We start from the raw sequence: 13,897 nt of genomic DNA, 5'->3' as shown, positions 1-13,897 counted from the left end.
TACATGGTCCTAATAGTCACCCAAACCATGGCCGAAGGACCGGTTTTGAGATATATGGGATTGAAAATTTCTTTTTTGTCATGATCACGAACGAAATCAAAATATTAAAAATTGAATTGAAAAAAACAAAATTTAATTAAAAAAATCGTATTCACTTAAGTTGTTGCGAAATATTTTTATTCTTCGCATAGAATCTAGCATCACCTAATTGTAATTTGTGATTCATGTAAACACACTAAACGGAACTGATAGATGCAATGGTTATTTATGGAATCGTTGGAACAATGGTGGTGAAATGGGCTCAATACTCCGGACAAGACAACTCACGATCTGCAACCATTCACTGTCGCGTCTCATCGCTAAGAAGTAAAACCAGAAATAAGCCCTCGCAAGCAGAGACGCCTGCATTCAAATCCATCCATTCATTGCCATCGATATCCGCAAACCGCGCAACAATTCGGCTGCGCTGGATGGAGCCGCCGATCTGGAATGGTAAATTTTTTGAGATTTCAATGCGAATAAGCCTCATTTAGAATGATTCAAAATAAAAAATATCAACCGTCTAAACTTGGAATCTGTTTTCAAAAAAATGTCATTTACATTAAAGTATTGATGATTGAATCAGTGCGCATTTATCATACAATTGAAATCACTCCAAAACTCCACGAAAACAGCAATTTCACGACTGCGTTCGGCCGACGTTCGCTCATTCGGTCGGTCTCAAAAGGAAAGGAGAATAAAAACAAAAATTTTACCGCCGCTCAGCGGATCAGTCGGAGAACGCCAAACAGCCGACGGACTACCCAGCAGCAGGAGCAGCAGATACCGATCACCTTGTCGCCCGTTCGGACGTGTGTGTATTTCGCTGGCACAGTTCTTTTCTGTCCGTGTAGAGATTCGTGGAGAAGCGAAATTCGCGTTTTGTGTCGTCTCACTGAATTGTTTTCGCAGCTGATGTTGCTATTGCTGTTGTTGCTCTTTGTGATATCACCGCGACGAATGGCTGATTGTTCGCGCTGTGCGCACCGCCGGTAGCCGACTCTGTACGGAAGTGTCTCCATAACGACAGCAACAACCGAAACAACAACAGCAACAAAAACAACGGTAGTGCGTGATAGAGGTAGTGTCAATCGTGTTGCCGGCATTGGAGGGTGCCGCCGGCTGGAAGCAATTCGCGACCTTACGAATTAAAAGAAGTACGATTTGCGGTTCGACGGTTGAAGTCGTCGGTTGAGGTCGCCGCGTCCTAGTTGCGGGCGGAGAAGGTTGCAATTTCTTTGATTGAAGCGTGCCACTCTACATTTGAGCGCAGCATTTTTTCGCCGTGGAAGTGGAAAGTGCATTCGGCGTGGAAACAAAGACCGAAACGTGACTGCACGAGATGAGGCCTCCGTCGTCGCCGGTTCGGTGGACCGATTGAGGCTAAGGAAATAGCTGCAGTGCCTTGCATCCATCTTGGTTAGATCGGTGCATCGCTGGCACAAGGCACACTCGCAATTGGTGCCAGTCGGTGGAAGATTGTGTTCATTGTTGTCCACTCGGACTGGGCCCGTTTCGCCTTTTTGTGTGCCCTTTTTCACTGTGGAAAGTCCCAGGTTTTGCATCACGGGCAAAAGTGGCCTAGTGGGGCGCGTAGGGCATCCAAAACCGGTAGCAGGTAAATGCTACAAGTTAAATTACAGTGAAATAAATATACACGGCTAACGGAAGCCGACATTCTAAATGGCAATCGGGTGCTGTTAGTTGTGAAAGTGTGTCTCGTGGGGAAGCAGCTCGATTCGTACATTGTTTGTGTGTCTGTGAGTTTGCACAATTCGTGGTTGGCTAAACATCGAAAGACGCATCAAAGCGAAATAAGTTCATTAATTAGTGGCGAATCTAATGATATCTAGTAGGTCGTTAGAGTGGAGGAAAAAAAACGCTGAAATCTACGCAGCCTACGCTTACAGTGGACAGATAAAATCACCATTCGCCGGTCATTTCAGGAATGGAGATTTGTGGTCCGATCCAGGTCACATAAAGCGCCAGGCCGGAAAGGTGACAACGGCCGGCTGGGAATTTTCCTCGAAGACATTCGCCTGACGCGCGAATTGCGAAGTGGCGTTATTGCAAACTTCACGCTGCTGTTAAATTTTGACAAGTGCAAGTCAAAACATCATTAAAGTCGAATCGTGAAACGAAACGTGCGTGTGTTGGAAGTGGCAGAAAGTGATAGGAAGAGAGAGAGAGGGCGAATCTCTGCTAATGCGTTTGGGTTAATTTCTGCCCAAAAAAATATCAGCTCGTGCAGAGGTAAGAGTTTTGTTCTTAAAATTAACAGATTGAGCTTCTGGGAAACGATGTTGAAATTAAGGTTATTCGGAATAACTACTAATAATAATCGTGTAAACTTTCGTCTTCTGAGAGCTACCTGTTCGAGCACCCGAAATGATTCATTTATCCAGTTGCTCTAACAAATATTTAACATTCTAACATAATTTTAATTGCTTAAACAAGTAAGTTTACAGGTCTGCTTGAAAGCTCGGGTATGTTTGCCATATATTCAAATAATTGTTGTGAAATTCAGTCATTTGACGAATTATGTTCCTATGAATTGAGTCAATGAGGCTTTGAGTCACTAGTGAATTTTTTGCTGTGTATTTTCAATTTTCGTTTAAGGAAAGTACACATGGGTATTTTCATTAAAATTCGAAATACGTGGTTTGAACTATAAGCTAGAATGTTGCATTTCGGGGCAAAATCTTTACGTCAGTTTAGTGGTTTATGTTGATCTGCTAAATTTCAATAGCAGTTCAACATGAACTGCAAACGAACTAAGAAGTCGAAGGCGAATGTATATGGATGTTTTCCAGTCTGCAGGAATTTCGTTTTTAAGCTAGAGCTTCACCGGTGTAAAGACTGTCCCAGAAAGTATGGACGCACTTTGATTTCGTCGTAAATAATTCACAATTGTTAGATATTCAAATTTTATTCGATATACTGATAATATTAGACTACAACAACAGAATATTATTCTCAACATATGCTACTTAGCCATTGTAGACTACCTGGTGCACCTTATTGTGAACGTTTCTCATTATATTCCGTACAGACTTCTTGGCGACAAGTTTTGACACTTTTTTCCAATCTTTTTTGAACTGTTGAATGGTTTCGGCTGCCGAGACATGTTTCCTAAGATGTGCCTTCGTTAATGCCCAAAATTCCTCAATTGGTCGAAGTTGTGGGCAATTTGGTGTATTCATGTCTTTTGGGACGAAAGTGACATTTTTGGTAGTATACCATTCTACCGTTGATTTCGAGTAGTGGCAAGAAGCAAGATCTGGCCAGAAGGCAACAGGATCCTGTGGCTTCGAATCATGGGTAGAAATCGTTTTTGTAAACATTCCTTGATGTATATTTCACTGTTCATTGAAGAAGTAGTGATGAAGGGTTTCGAAATCTTACCGCAGCTACAAATTGCTTGCCAGACCATAGCTTTCTTATCAAAATTTTCGACTTCAATCGATGTCTTTAACACTTGCCCTTCTCACACCGTATAATATTGTGGTCCCGGCAAGAATTTGTAATCGAGTTTCACGTAGGTTCCGTCGTCCATGATTATGCAGTTCAAATTTCCAGCAAGAATCGTATTGTACAGCTTTAGAACTCTCGGCCTGATCGATGCTTCTTGTTTCGGACTACGTTTTGGTTATTTCTGCTTCTTATAGGTTCGAAGATTCAAACGTTCTTTAGCACGAAGAACATTTGACTTCGAAATGCCCACTTTTTTGGCCACATCCCGAACTGAAACCTCCTTCTTTTGCTCGAACGCCTTCAGTATACGTTTATCCAACTGAGGGTTAGCAGGATCTTTTCTTCGACCCGTTTTCGGTTTATCCTCAAAGGAGGATAACCGAACTTCCTGATTGCATTTCGCACGGCTTTTTCACTTACTCCTTCCATTTTTGCTATCTTTCTTAGTGACAGTCCGCGTTCTGTGCACCATTTGTACACAATTTTTCGACGTTGTTCTGCTGAAAGTCCACGTATTTCGTAACAAACTAATGAAATGATCAGCTAGTAATGTTGAATGGCTCATTAACATCAAGATCAATTGTATAAAGGGATCAGGGTCATTTCACCGAAAGCCATTTCGCCGCAAATCGTTTCGCCGAAAGTCATTTCGCCAAAAGGGTCATTTCGCCGAATGACATTTCGCCGCAAGTCGTTTCGTCGAAAGGGTCATTTCGCCGATTCCTGCAATTGTCTTAATATTATAATTGGATTTGATTAAAAATAAACACAAATTAATGATAATACGTTAACGCTCGTTTTGGTGACCTACAAATGTACTTCTTGAATAAAGATTGATTCATGAACCTAAGAACAGAGTTCCCAAGGAAACTTGTTGACTATTAGCCACTAAGCATCAAAGCAATTGCATAGGTGTATCTACCAAGCAAATGTATGTGGTATTTTTCGTTTACTCAGTGAAAAAATATCATAATATTCACTATCACAAAAGAGTTCTGTTGGCCTCACCTGTTTCTACCTCAATGGGTCGCTTAAGTTAATGGTTTGGTCTGGACTATTTGTATATTAGCAAAAAATAATATGTACCTGATATTTACGGCTACTCGCTACCAATTCAGGAACAGTAGCAGCTAATTTCTCAAAAAACATGTATAGTAATGAATGAAAAGGCGGGAGGGTGCGGACAGCGACATAAATGCATGACGTAAATACGAAATAAACTGACATGCTTTTCCACTCATCCGATCATCGATAATCGCACGTACTAGTTGATTGATTGTGTGAATTTTGCAAACTTTCAATACTTCACTTGAATAATTGTAACGGTACAATTACAGGGTCCGCCATCTAACTTTTTTTTTTTTAACTAGCGGTTATTTCGACATTGGTAGCCTTAATGTCACTTCTGATTTGACAGAAACTTAGTTTTATCCTTCCGCTGAACGAAAATGGTTGTGTATACGCTTGAGGAACGCGTGGAAATAGTGCAGTTTTACTTTGAAAATCATGATAATGTTGCGGAATGTGTACGAAAATTACGTATGAAAATGGGAAGGCACATTTTCATCTCGGCTGGTATGTTAATAAGCAAAATTGTAGCATCTGGGGGACGGAAAACTTGCACGTTATCATGGAGAAGCCGATGCATCCTCAGAAAGTGACGGTTTGGTGCGGATTTTGGTCTGGCGGCATCATTAGGCCATTCTTCTTCAAAAATGAGGCAGGAGCCTCCGCCGCCACGGTCAATGGCGAGCGCTACCGCGCCATGATTAGCGATTGGTTCTTCCCGTTACTTGAAGAGGAAGACTTAGACACCATTTGGTTCCAACAAGATGGCTTCTGCGCACAGTCTTCGAAGATCGAATTATCAGTCGAAATTTGGATGTTGTTTGGCCACCTCGGAGCTGTGATTTGACGCCGGTAGACTATTATCTTTGGGGGGCTGTCAAAGATAAGCGTTATGTGGACAAGCCAGAGAGAATTCAAGCCTTGAAGGACAACATTTGTGCAGCCATAGCTGAAATAAAGCTGCATAAAATCGAAAATGTACTAAAAAACTGGACCGATCGTATGGCGTATTATAAGGCCAGCCGAGGCAGCCATTTGAATGAAATTATATTCTACAATTAACCGGAAGGATTGTACTTTAATATGAAAAAATAAATTTTGAAATCGGATGAACCGTTTGTGTTTTATTGTATGTTTTAAAATAAAAAGTTACATGGCGGACCCTGTATAGGATGAAATACACCAGAGTAAAAAATTATGGCGTTGTGTAGGGGACAAGACCGAGTAAATCAAAAATGCAATGATTTAAAATCCACAACAAAGCGGTTTTAATCGTCTAGGTTTTCTAAATTTAAGTTAGGAATTAACAGTGCGGTAAAATGAAAATGAAATTTCTGGCCTTCCACTGACAGTGTATTTCAATTCATTCAATTGACTTTTGTGGTCATAATCAAATGAGATCCACTAGATTCATCATCAATTAGGTTTTACACGAACATGACATAACCTCACCAAATGAACAGAACAGGTTTGTTTACAGTTTAAAAGGACATCAGAGATTCATCGTTTGAATTTAAAAATTGCAAGTCGCCTCACACTAAACAGACTTATACAAATATCCCTCCTTGATGATGGAAACGCGTACAGGGCAATTTTCTTAGTTCTTTTCATGGTGGAACACGTTTTCAACAGACACTCTTTCGTCATTTTTCAATGTTTAATTTGCAGTCGCAAAACAAAACAAATACACGGCAGCTTTCAAAGATGAACTTGATTCATCGGCAGTTCATTTGTGTCGTCATCGTGTAAAGCCTAATTGAATAACCATGTCATTTAAAGTTTCGCTTGCTTTGTTTCAAGCGCCAATGAATCCATCTATTTCTCTGTCTCTGCCGCCAACAGTGAACAAGTTCGAATGAATAGGCATGCACATCAGCTCGATGCCAGAAAATTATTCCGACCGGTACAATAAACATAAGGTGACAGTTTCCACTTGAGTTTACAGTTATCGTCAGGAAGTGTGAAAGTACAATTTTCGAATTTTAGGTATGCATTGAGACGTATTCCAAAGTGTAAGAAATGAAGGTTGGAGTATCTAGCAATAAATTTAAATACATTCTGTGTTTGACCGTGTTTACCATTTAATTATTATCTTGAACCAACTGAATATTCATTAGGAGTTCATTTGATGGGCTGCCTCTCAGTCAATTAGGTTTTGCACGATGACGACACAAATGAACTGCCGATGAATCAAGTTCATCTTTGACAGTTGCCGTGTACTTGTTTTGTTTTGCGACTGCAAGTTAAAAATTGAAAAAAATGACGAAAAAGTGCCTGTTAAAAACATATTCCACAGTGAAAATAACTAAAAAGATTGCCCTGTGTGTGTTTCCAGCATCAAGGAGCGATTTATGTATGAATCTGTTGAGTGTGAGGCGACTTGCAATTTTTACATTCGAACGATGAAGTTCTGATGAAATTTTAAACTGTAAACAAGTACACGTCGACTGTCAAAAAAAGTTCATTCTGTTCATTTTTGTGAGGTTATGTCATGTTCGTGCAAAACCTAATTAGGTTTTACACGAAGACGACACAAATGAACTGCAGATGAATCAAGTTCATGTTTGACAGCTGCCGATGGTTTGTTTTGTTTTGCGACTGCAAATTAAAATTTGAAAAATGACGAAAAAGTGCCTGTTAAAAACGTGTTTTACAGTGAAAAGAACTAAAAAGATTGACTTGTATGCGTCTCCAGCATCAAGGAGCGATATTTGTTTAGTGTGAGGCGACTTGCAATTTTTAAATTCAAACGATAAATCGGATGAACTTTTAATCTATAAACAAACCACCGACGGCTGTCAAAAAAAATTAATTCGGTTCATTTTGTGAGGTTATGTCATATTCGTGTAAAACCTTATTGAAAGAGATGTTTGTTATTTCAAGAGAGAAACTAATGTCGGTTCAATTGAGTTTCAATTGACGGTGCAACGGATGAATACTTGAGTGTTGTCCATTTAGTGTGTCAGTGAACGGTGTATGTATTGACTTTACAATGACGAAAGCCCAGCTCAAACAATAGGGGAGAGTGTTCGGTTACCGGCACCCTTTTATTTTTGGCTCATAACTTCTGACTTAGTGCACATTATGCGAACATCTATACATCAATGGAAAGCTAAAGTCTCTAGCTAACAACTGATTAAGAAACTAAGTTGATTCAATCGATTGCAAAAAAAAAATATTATCAATATAGTAAAGCGATAAATTTTGACCATTTCAAAAAAGGTGTTCGGCTAGAAAAATATTAGTAAAGACTGCAGTTATTCAAAGAAAAAACATATTTTTTTCTTTTTGGAAGCGTTTTGGACAAAAGTCTTCATTGTCTGATGGTGACTTCGTGTTGGTTTTCTTGGTTGATGATTTGGATGGTGGCGCCTTTGGTGTTGATTTGGCCACGTTTTTTTCTTAGCCGAAGCAAAGCAGGCCACTTTTATAGAACCTAGTCACTGATGGTTTCCGACTTATGGTGTTGCCGACGATTATCATATATTGATGACCGGTATAAGCATTAACACTCTCTTTGATTTAATGCAGCAAGCCCTGCGTACTGTTGAGCAATGGAGTTGCCAGGTTGGATTATCTGTAAATCCGGACAAAAGATCAATGGTGCTTTCCACTCGTCGTAGGATAATCACAGGAGCTCGTCCGTTACAGTTCTTTGGTTCAGAGGTCACTGTGGTTGATTAAGTTAAACACGTTGGAGTTATTCTTGATCTAAACTGAATTGGTCGGCTCACATTGACTTCAGGATTAAAAGAGCTTGCATTGCTTTCGGCCAATGTAGACGAGCTTTTGGAAAATCATGGTAACTCAAACCCAGATACATTCGTTGGATCTACACAACTATTGCTAGACCAATTTTAGCATATGGTTGTCTTGTATGGTGGCAGAAAGGAGAAGTCGCGACAGTTCAGTCAAAGCTAAATCATCTCTAAAGGATGATCCTAATGGCGATGAATGCTCCACGACAACTCCTACTGCTGCTCTAGAGGCGCTACTGTGCATTAAACCACTACATGTGTTCCTAAAACAAGAAGCATTATCTTGTGCATACCGTCTTAAGGTTACAGGGCTTTGGAACAGTAACCTATTAGATTATGCTACCAGCCACACTCGCTTATGGTCTCAAATGGTTACGTGGGATGAGTATTTACTCGCTCCTAGTGACCTAACTCTCACATGTAGTTTTCCTTTCAAAACATTTAATGTGAGCTATCCTCTTCGTGAGGAATGGTTGTCTGGTTGTCTGGAACGACAACTTGATGAACACATAGTTTGCTATACGGACGGTTCTCTGTTGAATGGTCGTGCTGGTGCTGGTGTCTACTGTCGTGAAATGAGGCTGGAACAGTCTCATTCACTTGGTAGATACTGTACTGTGTTCGAAGCAGAAATCTACGCGATTCTGTGTGGAATACAATCGGCACTTCAGCAGAGGATCTGTGGTAAACGAATTTATTTTTGTTCCAACAGTCAGGCAGCTTTAAAAGCACTCAGTTCGAATGATTCACGGTCGAATCTGGTGATCGTATGTCGGACTAAAATTGAAGACCTCAGCATTTCAAATGCTGTTTACTTCTCATGGGTACCCGGCAATTCTGGTATTACTGGAAATGAATGGGCTGATGAGTTGGCTAGAGCTGGTGCAACGAATGATTTCGTTGGCCCTCAACCAGCTTTACCACTTTCAACTAGTTGAATAAATCACAAGATTCGTTCTTGGGCTGCGTCCAAACATGCCAGCTACTGGCGCAGCTTGAAAACTTGCGCTCAGACCGAAGCATTTTTACCAGATTCAAATCTGAAAAAGTCAAAGTGTCTACTGCATTTTTCCAAGCATCATTGCAGTATTCTGGTCAGAGCTTTGACTGGACATTGCAAACTCAATTTTCATATGGTTACTATTCAACGTGCTGAGTATTCGTGTGATCTGTGTGAATGCGAATCATCTGATATGTAACTGTCCCGCATTGACGCAACTACGTATTCGGGTTTTTGGTTCTCCATACATGGTTGAGTCTGTGTATGCGGAGCAACAATTAAAGGATATTCTCTCGTTTCTCACCCAATGTGGTAAGGAGCTATAGTCAGAAGGGTTCATCTTTCTTCCTGGAGTGAATGAATTCTTTCTGTATTCACCTTAAATAGGGTTTAGCAGATTGTTTAGCATCCATTATGGGGTACCGAATTTACTTCTGCTCATACATACTGCGAATCGTTCTGCATTCTTCCGGGAAGGCAGAATGGTGTCGTTTTTGTAAAATCTTTCTCTCGGGGGTTGGAGGTTTAATTAACTGTGCATCGTTCATCAGAAAAATCGCACATAGTAACAAACCTAAATATGTTTCACAGCAGACTGTTCTGGACCTTGTAGAGGCTCAGAATTTACTTCTGCTTCCACTAAATGTGATCCCCAGCAGATTGTTCAGCATTCCTTAGGGATGCAGAATTTACTTCTGCTTTTTTGTGTCGTCAATTTTCCCCGTCCTCCTAGTCCAAACCTTACCATTTCCCTTCTATCCTTCCCTCTTATATATCGGGAAAATGATGCTAAAAACAAATTGATGGCAAGGCACAACTCTCCAAATATCAAGGGGAACGTGCTATTTGTGCCAATTTGTTCTGATTCCTGATACCTGGATGGTGGGGCCTTTGGTGTTGGTTCGGCCACGTTTTTTCTTAGCCGGAGCAAAGCTGGCCAAAACTTTGGCTTACTTTGTCTCGACAGCAGCCTGCGTATCGCTGTCAATTTTTCACGATTTGTCGAAAAAAATGTGATGCCGGTAAACGAAATCGGTAGACATTTCGCAAATGACAAAACAAATCTTTGGTAGCGAAAATTTTGATAGCATCCGGTATTAAATCACAAAATAGATCGATTTCATCATTTAATCCACTCATCTTTCCGATTGATGCTCTGCAATTTATGATACTATAAAAAAGTCAGAAAAAACTTTTGTGTTGATTTTCACGCAATTAAAATTTGTTTTAAACGCAGCAAAAAGTACAAGCGTCTGTTGCTTCGGTATTCGGCACAAAAAGAACGTACTGCTATTACACACACATGACATTTGTCGAAATGACGCTATCTGCTTACGGTGGGGTGCCGGTAACCGAACACTGCTAGCAACCGAACACTGCCGGCAACCGAACACCTTCCCTTATCTTAACTCAAGGTCCTAGAACACGTATTGAAAAAGATGTAATCAATGCAAACAAACCATACTATTTCATCCAAGGATGGCTTTTATCGTACCAAAGAATGCTCACTCTTCACTCTTTACACGATTGAATCATTGCCATCAAAAAGAGACTAATATCATCGCAACCACAAACACCCGGCATGGCTCATTTAACATAGAATAGACACCAGTGCGAGAGCGAATTTTTTTCGATGACATTTCTGAGAATCAAAGGTTAGCACGCTGCTGTGGGGATCCTCTCTGAAGCAACAAACGGTCGTTTATTCTCGTTTCGCGATCCGATTCTGTATGGGCAGTGGATAATTGCGATAGAATCATTTTACTATTGCCGCTTATTCTAACTATGTGCATATAACCTTTGTATAAGTTGTGTCTATGAAAATGTATGTGAATGCTCCACACAAGGATTTTGAAATATTGCAACCTAGTATGAGAAACATCAAGTTGAACCATCGATTCCATTTTCTGCGATATTTGTCAACTTGCGATCCTCTCTTGGGAAATTCCACACAGCAACGATCATTATCAGACTGTATTTTTTTTTCAAGGGCCGTGAAATACTCAGAGTATAAAGTGGAGCGAAGAAATGTAGAAAAATTCTCTCGCGGTTCATGCATTGAATGACTCGAGTTCTTAGAGCATCTTCTACCGGATTGAAAATGTTGTATACAATATAAAGAGCAATATAGCAGCTTCTGTCAAATTTTCGGCAATCACCAACACTGATTTCATCGTTTCATTTTCTTTACTATTGTTTGTCCGATAATGACATTTGAAACTTAATATGTCTCTTTGCTGCTCGAGCACTTGTACAATTGAGAACGCATGCTAACGATTCAACTCCATCTCTGTAAACTATCTATCAGAACATGAAATTTCGACAGCACTGAAAAACTTAGACGCTTCAAAAGGGCCTGGACCTGACAGTATACCACCAATATTTTTAAAAAATCTTGCTGAAGAACTTACACTACCACTACAACTACTTTTTAACCTATCACTTAATAAATGTACCTTTCCTAAAGCATGGAAATCTTCCTATCTTGTACCAATATTTAAATCTGGTGCAAAATCTAACATTCGGAACTACCGTGGAATAGCCATTATCTCATGCATTCCAAAATTATTTGAAAAAATTGTAAATAAAAAACTTTTTCATCAACTTAAAAATGTAATAACAAACAAACAATATGGCTTTTTTAAAGGCCGCTCAACAACAACAAATCTCTTAGAATTTATGACATTCGCTCTGAATGCAATGGACGCCGGAAACTAGCCTTCGACCGTATTGACATACCATTACTTCTACACAAACTACAAAAATATGGCATAAAACATACTCTTCTGGAATGGCTCAAATCATACTTAACGAATCGTGTACAGATAGTTCGCTTCCAAAACATTCTGTCTGAACCAATTAATGTAACTTCTGGCGTACCTCAGGGTTCTCACTTAGGGCCTCTCCTTTTCATTTTACATATAAACGACATTTCCTTCATACTCAAAAATCTGAAAGTGCTTATATATGCAGACGACATGAAACTCTTCATGGAAATTAAAAATATCAACGACGCTGTAATATTCCAGAACGAAATCAATCTATTCCACATTTGGTGCTGCAAAAGTCTACTCCAACTCAATGTAAAAAAATGTAACTCAATAACTTTCAGTAGGAAAAATGAAACTATACCTATAAACATACATCTAGGAAATCAACTTGTAGAAAAATGTAAAAATTTTAAGAGATTTAGGCGTAATCTTAGACTCCAAGCTCACTTTTGTGGAACACTACAATACCATAATCAATAAAGCTAATAGCATGCTGGGCTTTATTAAACGCTTCAGTCATAACTTTCAGGATCCATACACAATTAAATTATTATACACTACATATGTCAGACCTATTTTGGAATATTGCAGCCTAGTATGGAATCCATACAATATTATTCACGAAGAACGCATCGAATCTATTCAAAAACAATTTCTTTTATATGCACTTCGTAAATTAAACTGGACAGCATTTCCTCTACCATCATATGAAGCACGCTGCATGCTCATCAATATACAAACACTTAAAGAACGCCGCGACTTTGCAATGCTTTATTTTATCAGCGACATTATTTCTCAACGCATTTAATCAGCTCCATTATTATCGCAATTAAATTTTTATATACCTAGCCGTCAATTACGTTCCAGGAAATTATTTTTAGAAAAACAAGCTAGAACAAATTATGCAAAATACAGTCCAGTCAATCGAATAATGCGCCATTACAATCAATACTGCGAACATCTTGACTTTACTATGTCAAAAAATCAAATCAAATCTCAGCTTTGTCGTAGAAATAATGCGTAGTATGTAAGTGAACATTGTAAACAATTTATATGTAGTCTACATTTGCTTGACGAAATAAAAAAAAATAAAAAATGTGAAACCATTTTCATTGCATGAACATAGATTATACAATTTTATAATCACCAGAAGCAAAGTAAACTTGACCATATGCAAATACTTTATTATTTATTTAAATTTCTTTAGATTTAATTATTTTAAGCAATCGGTGACTGGAGAAACATTGTATTGTGATCTTATTGGGACCAATAAAAACCTTCAAGACATAATTGAAACAGAGGATTGGCTTGCAGGGCCCTCAACGTATGCTCTAAACCTTCGACGGAAATGGGTTTCTGTTGTCTGTTGGTATCATACTCGGAAAAGTTATTGATCTTCGAAAAGTTTTAATGTTATCCATGTTTGAAGAAGCCATTTTCTGATGAATATGTTATATCACTGGATGTAACAGTCTAGACTGGGGGTTTTCTATGGAAATAACAAACTTTTTCAAACAATCGTAAAAAAACCCTTTTGAGACAATTGTATTTTACTGTGATTGATTCGGCACAACCTCTGTTTGTCAAACCTGTACTTATTCATCTATGAATAGTCGCTTATCAGCAGTTCATCGTATACTTATAGATAGGTATTGCAGACCCATTACTTGCTGCTATGGACTGTGACCGTGAAAATTTGTTGATAATTTTGAGTAGGGTTAACGTGCTCATATTCATCTCAGTTTATCTGTGTTCTTTCCGAGCACTTGAATGTGTTACTTACGGGT

The 13,897-nt window shown here is 39.1% G+C and overlaps 1 protein-coding gene across 2 annotated transcripts in view; it reads left to right on the top strand.

Moving 5' to 3' along the window:
* The first annotated feature begins 819 nt into the window (after positions 1 to 819).
* The window catches only part of LOC131429786 (dual 3',5'-cyclic-AMP and -GMP phosphodiesterase 11-like), a 346,593-nt gene continuing 333,515 nt past the window's right edge, over positions 820 to 13,897 (top strand). For both annotated transcript variants that reach the window (XM_058594142.1, XM_058594134.1), the window contains exon 1: positions 820 to 2,292. The gene's annotated coding sequence lies outside the window, so the exon portion shown is untranslated. The remainder of the gene's footprint in view (positions 2,293 to 13,897) is intronic.

The sequence above is a fragment of the Malaya genurostris genome, chromosome 2 (genome assembly GCF_030247185.1).
Source record: "Malaya genurostris strain Urasoe2022 chromosome 2, Malgen_1.1, whole genome shotgun sequence".
NCBI lineage: Eukaryota > Metazoa > Arthropoda > Insecta > Diptera > Culicidae > Malaya > Malaya genurostris.
Note: the sequence above shows the minus strand (reverse complement) of the source record. Positions and strands in the feature narration are given on the sequence as shown.